At 43.7% G+C, this 23,468-nt stretch overlaps 1 non-coding gene across 1 annotated transcript; it reads left to right on the top strand.

Annotated features, from left to right (window-relative positions):
* Positions 1 to 789: 789 nt before the first annotated feature.
* Trnal-caa lies at positions 790 to 864 on the top strand. Its single transcript has one exon. It is a non-coding gene; the product is annotated as a tRNA-Leu (tRNA).
* Positions 865 to 23,468: the final 22,604 nt, after the last annotated feature.

Genomic DNA, 23,468 nt, shown 5'->3' on the forward strand with positions numbered 1-23,468 from the left:
AAATACTTACTGTTCATAAAGTCAATGTGGTGAAAATTTAAACTTTTAACATGTGTTCCAAATCATGCAAGAAATATATAATATCAAGGGAGAGAAAGTGAACGTTATCCAAAAACTGTGTTTAGGAATGTTAGTTCTTGTGAAGTGTGGCAAAACCCAAATAATCCACATCTGGCTATCATCAGAATTCACTGATGGACTTGTGAAGCATACTTGCGACTTACGTTTGCCTGTAGCAAAACGTGTGAACATTCCACATTGACCAGTATACAGTGGAACTGTCCTATCGAAGATAAAAAACAAACCCGGAAAGATGTGAAATACATTCCACTAACGGTCATAACAGTCACATCTTCATCCAATCTCCAGAGGCATCGAAAATGTAATTTTTTATTTTGTTTAATTACTGGATGAATTTAAGAATTTAAATTGGTAGAATAAACCACTCACTAAGAGTTACAATCTGATTCGAAAATCTGTGAGGATGGGGCGTGAGTCGTGCTTGGGTAGCTCAGTTGGTAGAGCACTTGCCTGTGAAAGGCCAAGGTCCCGAGTTCGAGTCTCGGTCTGGCACGCAGTTTTAATCTGCCAGGAAGTTTCATATCAGCGCACACTCCACTGCAGGGTGAAAATCTCTTTCTGGAGACATCCCCCAGTTTGTGGCTAAGCCATGTCTCCGCTATATCCTTTCTTCCAGGAGTGCTAGTTCTGCAAAGTTCGCAGGAGAGCTTCTGTGAAGCTTAGAATGTAGTAGACGAGATACCAGCTGTGAGGACGGGGCGTGAGTCGTGCTTGGGTAGCTCAGTTGGTAGAGCACTTGCCCGCAAAAGGCAAAGGTCCCGAGTTCGAGTCTCGGTCCGGCACACAGTTTTAATCTGCCAGGACGTTTCATATCAGCGCACAGTCCGCTGCAGAGTGAAAAATCTCATTCTGTTTATTACTTACTTAATTTTCGCTGTCTGTCCAGTGTAACTTCAGGAGCACGACATTTTACTTTATTATTGGGACTTCTTTATCAATAATTTTATTCGCAACACATTTTGCTTACAGTATCCACATATGTCACTGAACTCACCTGTAAATTATAATATTATTAGACATACAGTTCTTGAGACCTGATGTCGTAAACGCTGAAATGCGTGAAAAACTAGTTTTGGTTAAGGAGAAATATGTTTAACACACTGGCTCGGTTTAAAGAAAGTAATCAGAAGCTTGAAGCTGCTTTGTACATGGGAGCTCAGTTGTTTAAAGAATCAAGGGGAGATGTGGGAGGGTCAGTTACTGTTCCTATAGGCTGACGGATTCTGTAGGAGAAAACTAGCGTCACACACAAAAATATGCATTGTAACCCACTTTGAGTAATATATTGTAATTGTATATACACTAAGTAGTAAACACTTATTAATTGTACCCCTAGCACTTTAGTGGTTATGTCTGTTTTTAAAAAAGATACATCCTTAAAAATTGTAAGCATAAAATAGCGGACCTCTGAAATCACTACTAACAGGCAATAATTTCACAGAGCTTGTTAACTTGTAGATATGTACCTACATGACCGAATTTCACAGAATTTATAGATTTTTACCCATCGAAGACAAAAGAAAAAAGAACCTGAATCTCTTGTAGAATATATTGTGTACTGCCTTTAACCGTTAGATCTGGAAACTTATTTTCTGCAAAATAGCTATAGTGGATATGGGGCCCTTCAGATATAAGGCGTCACTTATTGTATTGTGTTTTGTTATTTTCTCTATACACCCTCGGTAGCTGAGTGGTCAGCGCGACAGAATGTCAATCCTGAGGGCCCGGCTAGGTCGGAGATTTTCTCCGCTCAGTGACTGGGTGTTGTGTTGTCCTAATCATCATCATTTCATCCCTATTGACGCTAAAGTCGCCGAAGTGGCGTCAACTCGAAAGACTTGCACCTGGCGAACTGTCTACCCGACGGGTAGGCCCTAGTCACAAGACATTTACATTTTTTATTTATTTTCTATACGTTCCCATAGGTGCTTCTCACAAGATAAGGCACGTTACATTACTGGAATAGACATGTAATGCAGCGCAGAATTTCTGCTGAAATGATAGCGGTGGTATAGCTTACCTACTCGTTCTAGATCAATCATGACGAGAAAGCCGAATCTGACACGATAAATAATACCATCATCGTATAGATACAAGTAGCATACGCTTCTGATGTTCTGTTTATAAAATTTACCGAACTCCTGGACGTAGTCGAAAAACGATTTAATGAGGAAGAAACAGAAAAATGTGTGTAAAAAGTTCCGTACGAGTGGGGCAGGCATATAAATAATAAATCTGCCCTCATTAAGGACAGAAATAGGGCAAAACGCATTCTTGTAGTTAAACATATATATATCTCCAAAAATATTACAGCTAAAATAGTTAAACTTGAGACTTTATATACAACATAACGCTTCATATTCTGTGCAATTTTGGTTTGAAAATGCGCATCAACATCAATGTTATAAGGATTTTAATTTGTTTCTATAATGTCTCTTTCATTGAAAACTAATTAAGCAATAAAACTAGAATTTCACAGTTTACACCAGAATAAGAGGCACATAAAACGAGTGGAATAGGTTTCTGTTTAACATAACAATTGCTTTGAAATTAATTTTTTAATTTTGTGTTACCCAGGACTGCTATATTTTTCTCAAATTTTACGAAAGAATTTTTCTCACATAAAAGATAACGGAGAAGTGCTGCACAGGACTACTCAGTAAGTAATTCCTAAGAACTATGCCTAATATCAGGACGTTAGCTTTTATAGTTCCTCCTGAGGAAAGATACATTATACTCATAGCTTAAAAAAGTCACTTTATAGGAATTCCCATTTAATGTTTTTATTTCAATTTTTGACGGTATTGGTATATCTCTAGTGACTAATGCTGTCCATATCCATGATCTTTGTTCTCTTCCTCATCTTCTTGGAATAATCACTTCCCTTACCTCCTTTGCCTAGCCAAGTTCTGCGGTTTTTCTCCTTCTGCCTGAGCTTTGTCCAGTCGCGCTTCATCGATGCCTCAGAGTATCTTCAGTGTGAATGCACCTGGATGAAAGCCTAGTTTCTGCAGGCACTTAATCCTACCTACATTTCCACTGTTGTACACTAGACAGGCATTAAATGCAGCAATCTTCACAATAACTGAGTACACAGACAATTCATATAAGGTGGTTGTGGTTCTTATTTGAATTCTGTGTTTTCCCACGTACACAATTTTTCAGCAGTTCAGGATTGACTAGGTACCTGACAGTTAGTTCAATAAAATCTGAAACAGAAAGTGGCTAACGATATTTGTGGGTGTATGGCTTTCCGTTGGCCACTGCTTGAAGATATTTGCACCACGTTATGTCACAAGGGGAATGTTGAGGATAATCATCAGCCTGTTAACACCTCTCGGCGGCTTTCCATCTTCTAACCACGTTGTAAACAAAGGAACAAGCAATGAGAATCTTTCTCACAGCCTTGTAGACTCATTTGCAGTTCGTTTCGATTGTGTGAAAGAAAAATTAAGGCACAAAAAATTTCTAGCTGGAGATGTGGCTTACAGCAATGACGGAAGGGGTGTGTCAGGTGCAACCACAAAACAAACCTTTTTAAAAACATATTTCGAGACAGAATTCGATTCTGAAACTTTGCGATGTTGTTCTTAAAGAATCAATGTAATAAATTACGCAATTTTAAAAAATCGAACTTTTTTGCCGTTTTGCCCTACATTTGACCTGAAGAGTGGTAGCTCACGTGTTTTCCGAACACTTTCTAAATTATGCCGTAAAAAAATGAGTAGACAAGAAGAAGGTGGCAAATAAAATATTTCACTCTACCTGTGGCATCTACAGAGAAAGATATAACGCAATAGTTAACTGCACATTACGTATAATATTGTTCTGAGTGGAGCTAATGGTTGTCAATGTAGTTTTGCCCTACATTTGACCTGAAGAGTGGTAGCTCACGTGTTTTCCGAACACTTTCTAAATTATGCCGTAAAAAAAATGAGTAGACAAGAAGAAGGTGGCAAATAAAATATTTCACTCCACCTGTGGCATCTACAGAGAAAGATATAACGCAATAGTTAACTGCACATTACGTATAATATTGTTCTGAGTGGAGCTAATGGTTGTCAGTGTATACTGAGAAGCATTTCTAAGCCTCGAAGAGAGTCCAGCACTAGACTTTTCAGCTGAAGGCTTATAAATTCAGCTTCGTTCACATCGGTAGGATTATACCGCCACGAGGAAGTGCACTCCCAATTGAGACGGACGCCGATTTCCACTCCAAGGAGCGTTTCATGTCTACTCAGTTCTGGCAGCTTCTGTTTCGCGGAGGGGAAATCCATTAGACAGAGCGAGATGACGACTGGACCGTTTTTGAGGCTCAGACGAGAGGCCGAAGAGAGGGAGTAGGAGGGTGGGAGGCAGAGGGGCGAAAACTCTCGACTTTGCTGGGCATCTCTAAACAGAAAACGGATCCTCTCTTGTGCTTTTACTGTCTGCTACGCCTGGCTGGCGCGGAGGCAAAATTCCATGCAGCTGTAGCCCCATCTTCTGGGCCACGGCGCAGGGGTTAATAGCAGCGAGAGATGCTTTCCGCTTCGGTAAGATTCTCCAAGCCCCATAGTGGAAGCAGGAGTTATGTCGGAAGCAGTATTTCCTACGGGATACTTGCTACCTTCTGCAGCGTCACATTCCATCCTTCACAGTAAGAATTGCTTAGTGTATACAGGGGTTTCACAAAGTAATGCCAAACAACCTGTACGAGCACATCATTGCTTAAACTTGTTTCCCTTCATCTGTACCATCGCTTCTTTTCTATCGTTGGCCCCTAACGCTAGAACATATCAAAATTTATTCTGAGCAGCCAGTATACCAATGGTCGTTGAGACATTCTGTTAAGGGGAGACAGAAGGCAATTTTTATCCCTATTCTGCCAATGCTATTTTACCCTTTGAATAGGTACACTTTTTATTAGAATTATAAGTAATAAAATAATGAAACTTTTGCTGCATATATATAACATATATGCCCCAATTTACAAGTAAAATGAACATAATACCACTTATGGTTTTGAAGAAAAAAAAGTTATTCTCTCACTAGTAAAATTTAACTTTTTCTTGTACATTAATTATTAGAAAACAGTTTCTGATTGTTTGGTGGTTCTCAATTTACTTGTAATAACTTATTACCATCTGCAGTACAAATTGACCAAATTTCATGTTTCAGTTTTGAGAAAACTCCATTTAAAGTTTAATATTTCTATTCTAGTATAGTTATTGATGAGAATTACTTACTGCTAACATTTTCCTGCACCATACTGAGCATCATCTCAATCATACTGTTCTTCTTTTCTTCTCTTGGTCCCTCTTCTTTTCTGTCTGGCTTCTTTTGAGCATTTTAAATTAGCAATATCTGTTTTGTGGATTCTCTCTTTATCAATTTGCACCAAGGGTTTTACAGTATTTCCACTAGATTTTATGCCCAATAATTCCCAAACATCCAGTTTTCTAATTACACCATCACTGAAGCATAAAATATCTTCGTAAACACCAAATTTGAGGGTTGAAAGCTGAAAAAATACAGTTTTTGGTAACCGGTTCCAAATGACAGAATTCACATATTCATTTAATTTTTGGGTTTTCCCATGAAGACATTTCTTCAACAAGGAATCTTTACAAAGATCTCTAAATATTCAGTACTGATGCAGGTAAATAATGTTTGTGGTCGTATCGCACTCTCCTGTACTTGCATCAGGTGTCAGGATCAATCGGGCAAAGACCGTGCAATGGATTTTCATGTGTGCAAAGCTTATGGAAAAAGATAGCCCTTAAGCTTTATTCGTTTGTTTTTTTTAAATTCCCTACATTTCTTCTTATGGTTAAGCCATAATAATTCCATAACCTCTCTATTTCAACATTTGTCATGTGGCATATACCTCCTTTCTTCTTACCATCTTCCAATACTGTTTATGACTTTTCTTTGAATAGTCTTCTCAACCTGAACCCCATTCTCATCTGGACATGCTCAATTCACTCTAATTTAGAAATTGTTACATTAGGACCATAGGGTCGTTCTGCACATACCTGGTCATAAGCCTTGCTGTCACCATCCCCAGATTGCACACAGAGTCAGGAAAACCATCATTTCTTACGAAAAAATTGTCGAATTTATGTAAAACAAAAACTGTTTCACGGAGGAAAGACGAGGCTTTTCAAATATGCAAATATCTAGAAATGGAATTTTTGAAGCCAACTTGCCTACCGTCTCCCCTTAACCTCCCTCCACGTCCAATATTAAAGAGTTCCAGTGAGGGAAACAGTAGTTTCTTTGTTGGAATATTCGTCATAAAGACCCTCATATTTATTCAAGATACCTGCAACTACACTGACTGACAGAACGAACGAATCAAAAAGAAGGAGAGTAATGAGAGAAATGAAACTTCACGAGTTGGGCCGAATTTACAAAGAGCTTGGCAATATGAGCACACTTACCAGCATTACATGGCGCACCCTCTGAGCTGGATGCATGTAGTGATTGGGTTCGGAAGCTGATGTAACCTCTCCTGACCCAAACTGGTCCAGAAATGTCGGAACTGGTCCTTGATATCCTTGTGCTGGAACTGGGACGGAATTGACGTTCGAGCTGCTACCACACGTACTGCATTGGGGTCATATCTCGGTGGCGGTGGGAGTGCCTCGGCGTCACACGTATAGTTCATACAAAGACACAGCATGGGCGAAAGAGCATCGTCCTGCAGAAGAACGAAGCCATCTACTGTCGCATGAGAGGTAACCCATGACGACGCAAGGTGTCCGTGACCTACCATTGTCCCGTCACAATTTCGTCAGCCACTATCAGTCTCGACCTGAAGCCATACTAGATGACTGTTCACAGCACGACGCCAAGATTAATGCCGCTGTGCCTCTACAAATCATTGGAGGAATGAGACCTCTTGCAATATTATTGAGCTTTCCGTCATATGAAAGCTGTTAGTACCATTGGAAAGGCATTCACCTAGCTGCGTATTAAGTGATCAACTTATGAGATGAGACTTATTCGTTGAAAGACATTTGTTTAAATAATTTACGTAACTGTAAAGATGTGCATCTAGCGCGAACGCTAATACATCGATTGCGCAGTCAAAGAAACATTTTAACAGTTGCTCAACTGAGCGTTCCGCTTCGATCTAAATAAAAAAGTATGACGGTAAAATCCTTTGTAGATCTTCATATTTTATCGTACTTCTTCTTGTAATGTGAAAGCGTAAAGAAGGTCGTCTTTAAGCCATAAAAGTGAGCGGTCTTGCCAGCGTGCAGAAAACAGTTATTAATTAATAAAATTGAAGTAATTTATGTTCGATACTGTAAATCGGCAAGTCATCGTTATGAAGATGTTGAACGGTGGAAGAATTGTCTCGAAGGCAGGAGAAAAGTAATGAGTGTAATTTGTGATAAAGACGTGAACCTAGAAGCGAGCACAGGACAGGCTGAAAACTGATCGCACCAACACAGTCAGAAAATTACTTACGTAAGTTATACTGTTTATAAAGAAACCCTAATTGCTTGTGAGAATTATTTGAATATATTTAGTGTTTAATGGATTTCTTATTCTATTCTTTTCCTTTTTTTACCTCCATGTCATATTATTTTTATAAGTGTCAAACAGCCTTTACTACAGCAGAGAATACTGCGGCATACTGGTCGCAGACAGAAGGCCGCTCCTTTTTTTCTATACAACCATAGCCGCCCCACTTTTTAATTATTTCATTTGCAAATGCAATTTTTTATTGTTCATTGTTAAAGGTCCCTTCGGTAATTATAAAATTCATACTGATTACGTAAAGGAATCCGGGTTGTTCTTTTCCAAATAATTGAAGCCTTTGCGTAATCAAAAACAAGCCTCCTTTTGACAACGATCAGGACCCGACCAGAAGACGGAAGTCTTCGACCTCTTTCGTTTTTCCTGTGGCAAAGCTGTGCCAAACTGGGCAGACTGTATTCTAGTATGAAACACAATGCATATATAATTATCAGAATAAAATTGAAAAAATTGAAATACATTTAATTTAATTTTTTTTCTATTATCGTACTAGACTCTGCCCAGATCGCCGCCGTGCTCTTCGTCATCCGGGGCACAGCACAGCACCACGCGAAATCATTAATTATGATTTCATGCTTACTGGTCACATTACCGCTCCAAACGGAATCGTCTGCGTCGTGCTGTTAACGGCAGGCTACTCATGGGACGCTAATTACCCAGTCTGGCAGTTACTCTCCGGCCAATGGTTCACGATGACAACGACAGTTGTAGGGACTCCACTCCCTGTTCTTGGGTAGCAGGCGCAGATGCGTAGGGATTACAATATACTTGGTACACAAGACGGAGATCCTCCCTTGTCATGGACAGACATAGTCGACCCGACCTTTGATTATGTTCACGTCACATTTCTATGTTGTGGCCTCCCAAGTGATAACGGACCACAATTTACGTCAGTAGACTTCAAGCAGTTTTGTAGCGCCAGCAGCATTCAAAACGTGAAAAGTGCACCGTTCCACCCGCAATCTAACGGTGAAGCAGAACCCTTGTGAAAACTTTTGAGCAGAAAATCGACAAGTTAACTGCCTCCCACACGCGGGAGCAAGCGCTGGTAATTTTTCTGTCCTCATAGCGTTCCCAGCTGTGCAACGGCAAGTCTCCCGCGGAACTAGAGCGTGGACACCGGCTCAGAACACTGCTGTGTCTCCTGCATCCACCGCAGCGGTCGGCCCTTCCTCTGCAGCGCACTGAATTTAATGTTAATTATCATGTCTTTGACACAGATATCTGCAGACACAGACGCTAAGAAAGGAGCATCATAACTGAAGTCCTGGGCTGCTCTATTTATCCTCTGCAGCGTTCGATTGGGCTGCTCAACCGGCATCGGAATCACTTCTGCTCCTGTTGGCTACGTGATCCTGTCGCTGACTTTTCGGTTTCAGAGACGGGGCTCTAGCGGAATGTCACACTCCAGCCACCTTCGCCTCTTCGTCGTCCCAGACCGTCGGTGACGGACGAGCAGGCCGCGGAGGTCAAAGTGCCGCGAGGCCCACGAGAAAGACAGGCCGCGCCACGTACGTCACGAAGGTAGTCCTGCGCTCGCTCGCTCGCTCGCTCAAATCAGCAGACAAACTACGTTTCTACACCTGTTAACTCGTAACTAGGCGTGTCCGTACAAACGAAAACTGTATCTTCTACTGGAACCCGCTATCATGGTATCTTACTCTTATTAGTCCTATAATGATGGGAAGTCCATGGGCCTACTTATAATTTGTTACGGTTGTACTGGCGTACAGTAAAATAAAGTCATGCTAAAATGATCATCAGTTGCATAAGGCACCACTTCCAGTACGTAATGAGTACTGTTAAGCAGAAGAGACTAAATGCTGTAAACAAGCCGTTATACCATTTATATCCAGTACTGATCGTAAATTAAATTTTGTTGTAGTACTCTTAATCAGTAAGACTTCATAAGAGCAGATTCCTGTGGAAGATGCAATTCTCGTTAGTACTTACACGCCCAGCTGCGAGTTAAGAGGTTTAGAAACACATTTTGTCTGCTGAGCTGAGCGAGTGAGCGAGTTTAGGACTACCTTCGTGACGCACGCTCCGCGGCCTGTCTTTCTCGTGGGCCTCGAAGTGGCGCCCCTGACGTCACTGCAGTCAGCTGCCAGAGCAAGCGAATGTCAGCGTGAGGGCAGGATCTTGTCACTGGCCACAGCTCCGGCTCCTGCCTCCTCAGTGACTCAGTGACACCTGCAGCAAACCTCCGCCACGCCGGCGTTACCAGCGAAGTCAGGATAACACGATGGAGAAGAGGTTAGGGGGATGGGGAAGGGGGTAGAAATGTGACCATTCATACTTCTGAGGTTGCTATCATACGTTACGAGTACTGCCGCCAGAGACAACCACTCACGAATCGCGGCCGCCAACCAACGGCCCTCCTAAAGGTGCGATTCTGAACACAGCGATAGCGACCGGCCGCGGCTGCAGAAGCCAGATCGTAACGCTGCCGCCTGCAGTCGGTGCGTTGCGGAACGCAGCGACAGACAAGCCCTGCACTTGCCGGGGACAATTGCAGGAGGCGAGATGTCCGTTAACACCACCGCTGTTATTAGTAGAGGAAGACGGTGACATTTTATTGTTGGATTCCACGAAAGGACGAAAGCTGGTAATGCCTTTATATAAAAGTAGAACTGCAGAAGGTAGTTACACAGCACTGATAAAAAGATTTGTTAGGTGATGAATACATCTTCAGGAGCTACTGTCGTTTAAATAAAAGACAGTTTAATCTCGCTCTCAGTTTTATTAAAGATGACATAAGACCACAGTGCCTAAGAAAAGCAATAAATGCAGAAGAAAATTTATATTTGACGCTGAGGTAAGTCTACAAAAAAATGTTCAAATGCGTGTGAAGTCTTATGGGACATAGCTGCTAAGGTCATCAGTCCCTAAGCTTACACACTACTTAACCTAAATTATCCTAAGGACAAACACACACACCCACGCCCGAGGGAGGAATCGAACCTCCGCCGGGACCAGCCGCACAGTCCATGACTGCAGGGCCTTAAGACTGCTCGGCCAATCCCGCGCGGCTAAGTCCACGAAATATTATACGTTATTAGATTGTGCTGCAGTTCCAAGACTTTGTGAGAGAGTTGTGGAGGTTGAAGGGCTGCTGTTATCACTTGACTGATGTGTGCGTCACTGTGCAGCCATTATTACACAATCAGGAACGATCGTACTAATTTTTCTACTGGCTTCTGCCTTATAAACTGGAGGTAAACTCCTTACAACTGTGCTGATGTGACGGAAAAATACATCAGTATCATCATCTTCTTATTCCATAAAAGTTTGTAGTAAATTTTGCCTCATTTCGTCCCTTTCTTTCCACATTATTAACGTTGAATTATCATTACTACGAACTTTACTACGTTTTCTTTTCCGTGCTGGCACATAACGTTCATCGTTTGTTACCATAGATGTTTCACCACTATTTTCTATTGGTTGTGTTTCTGCCGTATCTTCTTCCTGTGATGCCGAAAGGTCCAGTTGACGAATTCGATCTCCACTGTTTTATTTAGCTCTTGTGCTACAGCTTTGCAGAAATTATCTTTCACTAAAACATTTCTGTATTCTTCATGTCCTGCGTCATAAATTACAGAATATTTCGCCACACTGTTAATTAGCTTTTCTTCATCGGAGCAGGTATACGGCGGCAGACGACGCTGCCGCCGCGTCCAGCACGCCTCACATTGCAAACGATGCCAACCAGTGGTGCCGCCTGCAGCCGGTCGGTGCAGTCTGCGGTGTGCGGTCGTGTTCGCAATCGCTCCTTAAGGACACGTTTCCCTCAGCGAGCGCAGGCAGCGCTATATGCATGTGGGTAACAGCTAGCACGATTGGGTTAGCAGCATTAAAATACATTAAACAGCTATCACTCAGTGAAACTTCGTTCTGTAGCTGAAAAGCGGTTTCACGCGCCAGGGACTATTCAAAACTAACATTTTTCTTGCGTAATCTGTGCAATGAAGCCGCAGTTTCCGCTGCATTCGGAATGGAACTAACGTAGTAAGGGAGTTAACCTGGTGCTGGTTGAAGCTCACTTACAATACGAAGTGATTAGTTGTCATGAACTGTAGTTAAATAAGACTGCGAAGGCTGGACGCACTCAGAGATGATTAAGTCTCCTAAGTACTGGATTTCTGTTTGAAAAGAAAAAAGAAAGGAAAGAAGAACATCACTTTTCTTTGTTGTACATGACACCGGCAGCAGACAGAACGTGAAATAAACTTCTGAGATTTAAAAAAAATGTATTTCAGGGACCAGATCCGAATGCAGTATACCGTCCAAGTAATTCGTGTACGAAAGCAGTGTAGCAGCCAGCTGTTCAAAGAAGCGCTGAAAAATCGGAGGCGCTGAAGCACTGGCTAATGGCTTTTTTCTAGTAACTCCATGTGGGTTTTGATCACAGAAAAATTTTGACACTGATCGTTCAATTTAATGTGCAAATAGGCATTCTGTAACTCTATTTTAGAAGAGAAGCGACCTGCTCCTAGTTTATCCATCAGTTCATCAGAGAGCGGTAACGGAATTGAGTTAATTACTGTTTGAGGACTCACCATTGACTTGAAATCTGCACACAATCGTAGTTCATCAGACGGTTTCCCGATAACTAGAAGAGGCGATGCCAATGACTAATTGCTACTGGAGTGATTACGCCTTTGTACTGCCAATTCAACAATTGCTCTACCACTTGATATCTAGTTTCATTCGGGACGGGCTCTCTCCGATAAAACAGAAAATTGTTCAAATGGCTCTAATCATTATGAATCTTAACATCTGAGGTCATCAGTCCCCTAGACTTAGAACTACTTAAACCTAACTAACCTAAAGACATCACACACATACATGCCCGAGGCAGGATTCGAACCTGCAAACGTAACAGCAGCGCGGTTCCGGACTGAAGCGCCTAGAACCGCTCGGCCACAACGGCCGGCAGCATAGGTGTCCGCTGGGGCGGCGGCAAGTGTGGCACTTGACATCCACCCCAGAATCTCGAGCACAGGGATTTTATTCATAATTCTTATGCACTTCTAGGAGTAATTTCTGAGATTCTGCAGAACATCTCGTTTAGGCAGTTGTAGCTTTATGTGGCTGATCGTAGTGAGATAATCTTATGGCATACAAATGAATATCTTTCAAGCAGTGCCAATTTTCTCCCCTTCTGGCAGCACTAGTGAAGTCATCAGGTTATGCTGACCAAACAGTGGATGTTCACGGGGTTTTGTGATAGGCATAGGTTCAAACGGTTCAAATGGCTCTGAGCACTATGGGACTTAGCATCTGAGGTCATCAGTCCCCTAGAACTTAGAACTACTTAAACCTAAGGACATCACACACTTCCATGTATGAGGCAGGATTCGAACCTGCGACCGTAGCAGCAGCGCGGTTCCGGACTGAAGCGCCTAGAACCGCTCGGCCACAACGACCGGCGATAAAACAGAAGTTGCGCATTGTCCTTCATTGTAACATCAGCCTCAATTGTGGTTAATGTGCTGAAACAGTTTACTAAATTCTGTACAAAGTTTTGAAACACTCTACTGACGCCCAGAAGAGTCCACAGGAAGTATATTCTCCTGAATTTGCAACCCAAAAAGGATCGAATGCACCAATACCGCAAATGCTATGGATGCCATTGTGACATTACAAAATATGGCAGGCAGGCTACAAACACTGGAACATCATGACCGTCATAGGTGCAGAGAGTCGTCTATGACGTGTACAATTTCGGCTTCCTGACAGTCTATACATGTATCTCTTAAAAATTGTCACTGAAGCTCCCATGGTGCATATACACGTTGCTCTTAGCATTATGGAAAGTGACAAAAAATTCGTTCCCTTCGCGCTGAATAGGAGAAGGTTTCTGAGACCTCTTCTACATCGATTATGACACTAACGTGGCACTATAATTAAGACGAGACGATTTTGAAAGAATGACATTAAAATTTATTGACTGACATTTTGAATGAGGAACAGATTGCTTGTGCGACATTCGCTGTTGCAAACACACTCATAGCATATGTCCGTGCTTGCGGCTATGGAAACACTTTGCGTTACGGTAGGAGCATGCCAGCCGCTTGCGTCACACGAATAACAAAGGGTAATATTTGACACAGCGTGGCGTCTCACTAGTATGCTAGTGCTGACTGCGATAATGCCCCACAGTGCGTGCACTGGGCGCTCGCCCTGTTTGTTATAAGCTCTACGTTGCATCACAGCAGTGTGAGGAGCGTCCAAGTATACCGAAATAGTATTAGAGTCCTAGGACTGGATTAATTATAACACTTCCTTCAAACTTTGTTCTGGATGCTAGATTCTAGATTCCTACACATTCTGGGTGACAGCGTCATCACTCTTGGCACCACTGTGATAGCTACCACATGCACACTTAAAATTGCAATGCCTCGTCAGTACTTGTAAATCAGCTACCCATTACTTTTAAGTGTCGTGAGGTTGCCTGAATAGTGCAGCTAGCAACAGGCACGTTCACTAGCTCATCAAAATATTAGTCTAAAGCCGCAATCGAGAACTAATAGTCTACACTTTCAGAGCAGGCGGTGGGAAGATGATTACATGTCAGCCCGTTTACTGCGGCTCCCACTTTTGCAAAAAGTGCGGTTTTCAGGTCATAACTTGAATGTGATGGACAGTCCAGTGTGTGTCGAGCTGGGCAAGCGCCCAGACAGGCGGTGCACGTTCTGTTGCTGAATTGGGTGCTGAAAGCGATGCCGATAAAATTGATCTGCGATTGCAGCACCTGCCTCACCCCAGTTATAAATTATTGGGTTTTCTGGACCTGCAACTGAATAACTTGACTTACAGACGGTTCCTGCATTATATTGGCTATGCTGTCCACCCCCGGTAGCTGAGTGATCAGCGCGACAGAATGTAAGTCCTAGGGGTCCGGGTTCGATTCTCAGCTGGGTCGAAGATTTTTCTCCGCTCAGAGACTGGGTATTGTATTGTCCTAATCATCATCACTTCATCCGCATCGACTCGCAAGTCACCGAAGTGGCGGCAAATCGAAAGACTTGCACTCGGCGAATAGTCTACCCATGATTCAAAACACAGTGGACACTAACAGAAACTGTATAATCACTCGATCTGTAAAGAATTTCTCGATTAGAAGACACAGACAAGAATGTGCAAAAGCGTCTGCAAAAAAAAAAAAAAAAAAAAAAAAAATAAAAAAAAAAATAAAAAAAAAAAAAATTGCAGGCTTGAGGCGATGACGCCCAAAGGGGCATGATCGACATCTACATTTATACTCCGCAAGCCACCCAACGGTGTGTGGCGGAGGGCACTTTATCTGCCACTGTCAATACCTCCCTTTTCTGTTCCAGTCGCGTATGGTTCGCGGGCAGAACGACTGTCTGAAAGCCTCCGTGCGCGCTCGAATCTCTCTAATTTTACATGCGTGATCTCCTCGGGAGGTATAAGTAGGGGGAAGCAATATATTCGATACCTCATCCAGAAACGCACCCTCTCGAAACCTGGCGAGCAAGCTACACCGCGATGCAGAGCGCCTCTCTTGCAGAGTCTGCCACTTGAGTTTGCTAAACATCACCGTAACGCTATCACGGTTACCAAATAACCCTGTGACGAAACGTGCCGCTCTTCTTTGGATCTTCCCAATCTCCTCCGTCAACCCGATCTGGTACGGATCCCACACTGATGAGCAATACTCAAGTATAGGTCGAACGAGTGTTTTGTAAGCCACATCCTTTGTTGATGAACTACATTTTCTGAGGACTCTCCCAATGAATCTCACCCTGGTACCCGCCTTGCCAACAGTTAATTTTATATGATCATTCCACTTCAAATCGTTCCGCACGCATACTCCCAGATATTTTACAGAAGTAACTGCTACCAGTTTTTGTTCCGCTATCATATAATCATACCATAAAGGATCCTTCTTTCGATGTATTCGCAATACATTACATTTGTCTATGTTAAGGGTCAATTGCCACTCCCTGCACCAAGTGCCTATCCGCTGCAGATCTTCATGCATTTCTCTACAATTTTCTAATGCTGCAACTTCTCTGTATACTACAGCATCATCCGCGAAAAGCCGCATGGAACTTCCGACACTACCAACTAGGTCATTTATATATATTGTGAAAAGCAATGTTCCCATAACACTCCCCTGTGGCACGCCAGAGGTTACTTTAACGTCTGTAGACGTCTCTCCATTGATAACAACATGCTGTGTTCTGTTTGCTAAAAACTCTTCAATCCAGCCACACAGCTGGTCTGATATTCCGTAGGCTCTTACTTTGTTTATCAGGCGACAGTGCGGAACTGCATCGAACGCCTTCCGGAAGTCAAGGAAAATAGCATCTACCTGGGAGCCTGTATCTAATATTTTCTGGGTGTCATGAACAAATAAAGCGAGTTGGGTCTCACACGATCGCTGTTTCCGGAATCCATGTTGATTCCTACATAGTAGATTCTGAGTTTCCAAAAACGACATGATACTCGAGGAAAAAACATGTTCTAAAATTCTACAACAGATCGACGTCAGAGATATAGGTCTATAGTTTTGCGCATCTGCTGGACGACCCTTCTTGAAGACTGGGACTACCTGTGCTCTTTTCCAATAATTTGGAACCTTCCGTTCCTCTAGAGACTTGCGGTACACGGCTGTTAGAAGGGGGGCAAGTTCTTTCGCGTACTCTGTGTAGAATCGAATTGGTATCCCGTCAGGTCCAGTGGACTTTCCTCTGTTGAGTGATTCCAGTTGCTTTTCTATTCCTGGGACACTAATTTCGATGTCAGCCATTTTTTCGTTTGTGCGAGGATTTAGAGAAGGAACTGCAGTGCGGTCTTCTTCTGTGAAACAGCTTTGGAAAAAGGTGTTTAGTATTTCAACTTTACGCGTCTCATCCTCTGTTTCAATGCCATCATCATCCCGGAGTGTCTGGATATGCTGTTTCGAGCCACTTACTGATTTAACGTAAGACCAGAACTTCCTAGGATTTTCTGTCAAGTCGGTACATAGAATTTTACTTTCGAATTCACTGAACGCTTCACGCATAGCCCTCCTTACGCTAACTTTGACATCGTTTAGCTTCTGTTTGTCTGAGAGGGTTTGGCTGCGTTTAAACCTGCAGTGAAGCTCTCTTTGCTTTCGCAGTAGTTTCCTAACTTTGTTGTTTACCACGGTGGGTTTTTCCCGTCCCTCACAGTTTTACTCGGCACGTACCTGTCTAAAACGCATTTTACGATTGCCTTGACCTTTTTCCATAAACATTCAACATTGTCAGTGTCGGAACAGAAATTTTCGTTTTGATCTGTTAGGTAGTCTGAAATCTGCCTTCTATTACTCTTGCTAAACAGATAAACCTTCCTCCCTTTTTTATATTCCTATTAACTTCCATATTCAGAGTTGCTGCAACGGCCTTATGCTCACTGATTCCCTGTTCTGCACTTACAGAGTCGAAAAGTTCTGGTCTGTTATCAGTAGGTCGAAGATGTTATCTCCACGAGTCGGTTATCTGTTTAATTGCTCGGGGTAATTTTCGGACAGTGCACTCAGTATAATGTCATTCGATGTTCTGTCCCTACCACCCGTCCTAAACATCTGAGTGTCCCAGTCTATATCTGGTAAATTGAAATCTCCACCTAAGACTATAACATGCTGAGAAAATTTATGTGAAATGTATTCCAAATTTTCTCTCAGTTGTTCTGCCACTAATGCTGCTGAGTCGGGAGGTCGGTAAATGGAGCCAATTATTAACCTAGCACGGTTGTTGAGTGTAACCTCCACCCATAATAATTCACAGGAACTATCCACTTCACTACAGGATAAACTACTACTAACAGCGACAAACACGCCACCACCGGTCGCATGCAATCTATCCTTTCTAAACACCGCCTGTGCCTTTGTAAAACTTTCGGCAGAATTTATCTCTGGCTTCAGCCAGCTTTCTATACCTATAACGATTTCAGTTTCGGTGCTTTCTATCAGCGCTTGAAGTTTCGGTACTTTACCAATGCAGCTTCGACAGTTTACAATTACAATACCGATTGCTGCTTGGTCCCCGCATGTCCTCACTTTTCCCCACACCCTTTGAGGCTGTTGCCCTTTCTGTACTTTCCCGAGGCCATCTAACCTAAAAAACCACCCAGTCCACGCCACACAACCCCTGCTACCCGTGTAGCCGCTTGCTGCGTGTAGTGAACTCCTGACCTATCCAGCGGAACCCGAAACCCCACCACCCTATGGCGCAAGTCGAGGAATCTGCAGCCCACATGGTCGCAGAACCGTCTCAGTCTCTGATTCAGACCCTCCACTCGGCTCTGTACCAAATGTCCGCAGTCAGTCCTGTCGACGATGCTGCAGATGGTGAGCTCTGCTTTCATCCCGCTAGCGAGACTGGCAGTCTTCACCAAATCAGATAGCCGCCGGAAGCCAGAGAGGATTTCCTCCGATCCATAGCGACACACATCATTGGTGCCGACATGAGCGACCACCTGCAGATGGGTGCACCCTGTACCCTTCATGGCATCCGGAAGGACCCTTTCCACATCTGGAATGACTCCCCCCGGTATGCACACGGAGTGCACATTGGTTTTCTTCCCCTCTCTTGCTGCCATATCCTTAAGGGGCCCCATTACGCGCCTGACGTTGGAGCTCCCAACTACCAGTAAGCCCACCCTCTGCGACCGCCCGGATCTTGCAGACTGAGGGGCAACCTCTGGAATAGGACAAGCAGCCATGTCCAGCCGAAGATCAGTATCAGCCTGAGACAGCGCCTGAAACCGGTTCGTCAGGCAAACTGGAGAGGCCTTCCGTTCAGCCCTCCGGAATGTCTTTCGCCCCCTGCCACACCTCGAGACGAACTCCCACTCTACCACAGGTGAGGGATCAGCCACAATGTGGGCAGTATCCCGGGCAGCCACAGTCGTAGCCCGATCGTGGGATGCGTGAGACGAGCTGGCCGTCCCCGACAAACCCCCATCCGGACCCCCATAGTGATGCCCATTGGCAACAGCCTCAAGCTGTGTGACCGAAGCCAACACTGCCTGAAGCTGGGAGCGAAGGGATGCCAACTCAGCCTGCATCCGAACACAGCAGTTGCAGTCCCTATCCATGCTAAAAACTGTTGTGCAAAGAACGTCTGAACTAACGTACAGAGAGCACAAACAATTCGACACAAAATTTAAACGGTTATTAAAATACAAGACTGCCTAGTAAATGCAGTAATGCTGCTACTTGCGCAATGCTGACACACTGCTCGGCGGCGGAAGGAGACTACGCGATTTTACACTACTCAGGTACTAAAACGCGATGCTACAACTCTCAAATACTATATTACGCCCGAAATTTATGAATTAAACAATTCAAGTCCCAAAAACACGCAAGAAATTAAGAATTAAACTATGTAACAAATAAGTGAGCTAGGAGTATACGACTTTCTGCTGGCAGCTGCTCATCTAACGGCGGCAGAGTGCACACTGGCTGTGACCAACCGACACTGGCCGTTCAAAACAAAAACAGAAGACAGACGACTACGCGAATTTACAGTATTCAGGTACTAAAACGCGATGCCATAACTCTCAAAGACTATAATACACCCGAAATTTATGAATTAAACAATGCAAGTATCAGAAACACGCAAAGAAATTAATTAAACTGTGTAACAAATAAGTGAGCTGACAGCTGCTTATCCAACGGCGTGTGAACTATCTGCTTGACGCCATGGTTAAAATATACTCTGCATGGCAAAATACCGCTATCCAAAAGCGGCGCAGAAGCAGTTGGGGTGTACTACAGGCCATAGATGACAGGAATGAACGATGACTGCACACATGTGTACGGGCGTATATACGGTTGAGCCCAGATTAAACAAGGGGCTACCAGCAGTGTATCGGTCTGACGAAGGCTGGAATTTACACGCCAGTACCTCAACTGGACGTCCATTGAGTGGCCATAGGTGGTCTTTTCAGATGAATCACGTTTTATGCTCCATCGCCGTGCTACGTCTGACAGTAAATGAGTTTGTGTTCTCGGGGATGATAAATGAACAAGGAAGAGGGGGAAACCCTACGACAGTCCATAATCTGCTACTCTCATACAGCTGCCGAGCTTATCTCCCCGTTACTCGTACGATAATTCCCAACTCGCTCCTTCGTACGGATGACAGGTATAATCCACAATATCAACAATACAATTGGATACAATCAACGATCTATATGAGAGACTTCAGCGGTGTTGTATTTAAACCTAAATATAATACATTTCATATACATGCAAGGACGCCCATGCTACTGAGTTCATTTTTTTTTGTTTTGTTTTTTTTTTTTTTTTTTTTTTTGGTGGGGGGACGTGAGGGGGGGGAGTCACTAGAACTGTAGGTATGGAATGTTTTCAGTATTTCGGATGACTAATGGTAACTAGCGAGTAAAAAATTTCAGTTACGATCCAATTAAAAAATGTTTCAAATGGCTCTGAGCACTATGGGACTTAACTTCTGAGGTCATCAGTCCCCTAGAACTTAGAACTACTTGAACCTAACTAACCTAAGGACATCACACACAACCATGCCCGAGGCAGGATTCGAACCTGTGACCGTAGCGGTCGCGTGGTTCCAGACTGTAGCGCCTAGAACCGCTCGGCCACCGCGGCCGGCCGATCCAATTAAAAATCACCTAATACCTACTTGTAAGTACAGGGTTATAACAAATGACTGAAGCGATTTCACAGCTCTACAATAACTTTATTATTTGAGATATTTTCACAATGCTTTGCACACACATACAAAAACTCAAAAAGCTTTTTTAGGCATTCACAAATGTTCGATATGTGCCCCTTTAGTGATTCGGCAGACATCAAGCCGACAATCAGGTTCCTCCCACACTCGACGCAGCATGTCCCCATCAATGAGTTCGAAAGCATCGTTGATGCGAGCTCGCAGTTCTGGCACATTTCTTGGTAGAGGAAGTTTAAACACTGAATCTTTGACATAACCCCACAGAAAGAAATCGCATGGGGTTAAGTCGGGAGAGCGTGGAGGCCATAACATGAATTGCTGATCATGATCTCCACCGCGACCGATCCATCGGTTTTCCAGTCTCCTGTTTAAGAAATGCCGAACATCAAGATGGAAGTGCGGTGGAGCACCGTCCTGTTGAAAGATGAAGTCGGCGCTGTCGGTCTCCAGTTGTGGCACGACTCAATTTATTCGTCGACTTCCGCGGGCTACGCGTGAAACTTGCCCGCACGCGTTCAACCGTTTCTTCGCTCACTGCAGGCCGACCCGTTGATTTCCCTTTACAGAGGCATCCAGAAGCTTTAAACTGCGCATACCATCGCCGAATGGAGTTAGCAGTTGGTGGATCTTTGGTGAACTTCGTCCTGAAGTGTCGTTGCACTGTTATGTCTGACTGATGTGAGTGCATTTCAAGCACGACATACGCTTTCTCGGCTCCTGTCGCCATTTTGTCTCACTGCGCTCTCGAGCGCTCTGGCAGCAGAAACCTGAAGCGCGGCTTCAGGCGAACAAAACTTTATGAGTTTTTCTACGTATCTATAGTGTGTCGTGGCCATATGTCAATGAATGGAACTACAGTGAATTTATGAAATCGCTTCAATCATTTGTAATAGCCCTGTAATTGCTTCCATAGAAAAACACCTGACTGCCTTTTTCTTTTACCTGAGAGGCAGAGGGAGGGGACAGTGCGTATCCCCTCCCCCACTTAACTTGTCCTCAGGCCATGGGTGCACCCTTACACATACACAGTAAGGTATACTTTCGGAGATCCACATATAAGAAACCAGTGAAAGCTGTGGCCTCTATAAGACTATAACATGTTTCTTTAGCACTGCTTTCCTAGACAAATTCTTGATGTAAATACTAGTACATACACTATGTGATCAGAAGTATCCGGACACCCGGCTGAAAATGACTTACAAGTTCGTGGGGCCCCCCATCGGTAATGCGGAATATGGAGTTGGCCCACCCTTTGCCTTGATGACAGCTTCCACTCTCAGAGGCATACGTTCAATCAGGTGCTGGAAGGTTTCTTAGGGAATGGCAGTCCATTCTTCACGGAGCGCTGCGCTGAGGAGAGGTATCGATGTCGGTCGGTGAGGCCTGGCACGAAGTCGGCGTTCCAAAACATCCCAGAGGTGTTCTATAGGATTCAGATCAGGACTCTGTGCAGTCCAGTTCATTACAGGGATGTTATTAGCGTGTAAACACTCCGCCACAGGCCGTGCATTATGAACAGGTGCTCGATCGTGTTGAACAGTGGGAAGCAAAAACGTGTTAAAACATCAATGTAGGACTGGCTGTGATAGTGCCACGCAAAACAACAAGGCGTGCAAACCCCCTCCATGAGAAACACAACCACAACCATAACACCACCGCCTACGAACTTTTTCTGTTGGCACTACACACGCTGGCAGGTGAACTTCAGCGGGCATTCGCAACACCCACACCCAGCCATCAGATCGCCACATTGAGTACCGTGATTTGCCACTCCACATAACGTTTTTCCACTGTTCAATCGTCCAATGTTTACGCTTCTTACACCAAACGAGGCGTCGCTTGGCATTTACAGGCGTGATGTGTGGCTTACAAGCAGCCGCTCGACCATGAAATCCAAGTTTTCTCACCTCCCGCCCAACTGTCATAGTACTCCAGTGGATCCTGATGCAATTTGGAATTCTTGCGTGATGTTCTAGATAGATGTCTGCCGACTACACATTAAGATCCTCTTCTACTGTCGGCGGTCTCTGTCAGTCAACAGACGAGGTCGGCCTGTACGCGTTTGTGCTGCACGTGTCCCTTCACGTTTCCACTTCACTATCACATCGGAAACAGTGGACCTAGGGTTGTTTAGGAGTGTGCAAATCTCGCGTACAGACGCATGACGCAAGTGACACCCAATCACCTAACCACGTTCGAAGTACGTGAGTTCCGCGGAGCGCCCCATTCTGCTCTCTCACGATGTCTAACGACTACAGAGGTCGCTGGTATGGAGTACCTGGCAGTAGGCGGCAGCACAATGCACCTAACATGAAAAACGTATGTTTTTGGAGGTGTCCGGATTCTTTTGATCACATAGTGTTTTGCAACAAGTCGTGTTATATTTTCATCCACAAATAACTTCAGTACATCTTTCTTGTCTTCTTAGAGTGTGCTTCAATTTTGGGTCCAGGTGAATGCATTATGATATTAGAAAAATTTATTCTGACATTGGTAGAATATTAACGCTCGCAGAGCAAAGTGGGGGAGGTGGGGGGGGGGGGGGGGTGTTTTAAAACCACCTCTTGGACGTATTGTAATCTAATCAGTTACTTAATATTTATCGAGTGCGGTAGCGCAGTGGTTAGCAGACTGGGAGGACGACGGTTCAGTCCCGCGTCCGGCCATCCTGATTTAGGTTTTCCGAGATTTCCCTAAGTTGCTTCCGGTAAAAGCCGGGATAGTTTCTTTTACAGAACACATCCGACTTCTTTCCCTAACCAGACCACTGTTTGCTCCCCTGCCCCAAATCAACCAACCAACTTTATATTTTAAAACTCTGAAAAAATAATTATTTTCTAAATGAATTATTGTACAAAATTCCATATCTGTTTCAAATTTTTAAGTCTAAGCAAAAAATGTAAGCCTCCAATGGATGTCATACCCACTATTCACTATTTGCAGGTTTGGGCCCTTAGTGATACACTACTGTCTCTTTAAAATGTATACTAATGGTAAAAGTCAACGACACTGAACAAAATTTTCATTTTTAATTGTTTTTTTGCAGTGATCATGAAGTCGGTAGTACACATTATTGGAAGTGCGTTGACATTCCTTAGAGTAGGCTATTAGGTATTTTCAGGTTCTGGAACCTACTTA

The sequence above is a fragment of the Schistocerca piceifrons genome, chromosome 7 (genome assembly GCF_021461385.2).
Source record: "Schistocerca piceifrons isolate TAMUIC-IGC-003096 chromosome 7, iqSchPice1.1, whole genome shotgun sequence".
In the NCBI taxonomy this organism is placed as follows: Eukaryota; Metazoa; Arthropoda; class Insecta; order Orthoptera; family Acrididae; genus Schistocerca; species Schistocerca piceifrons.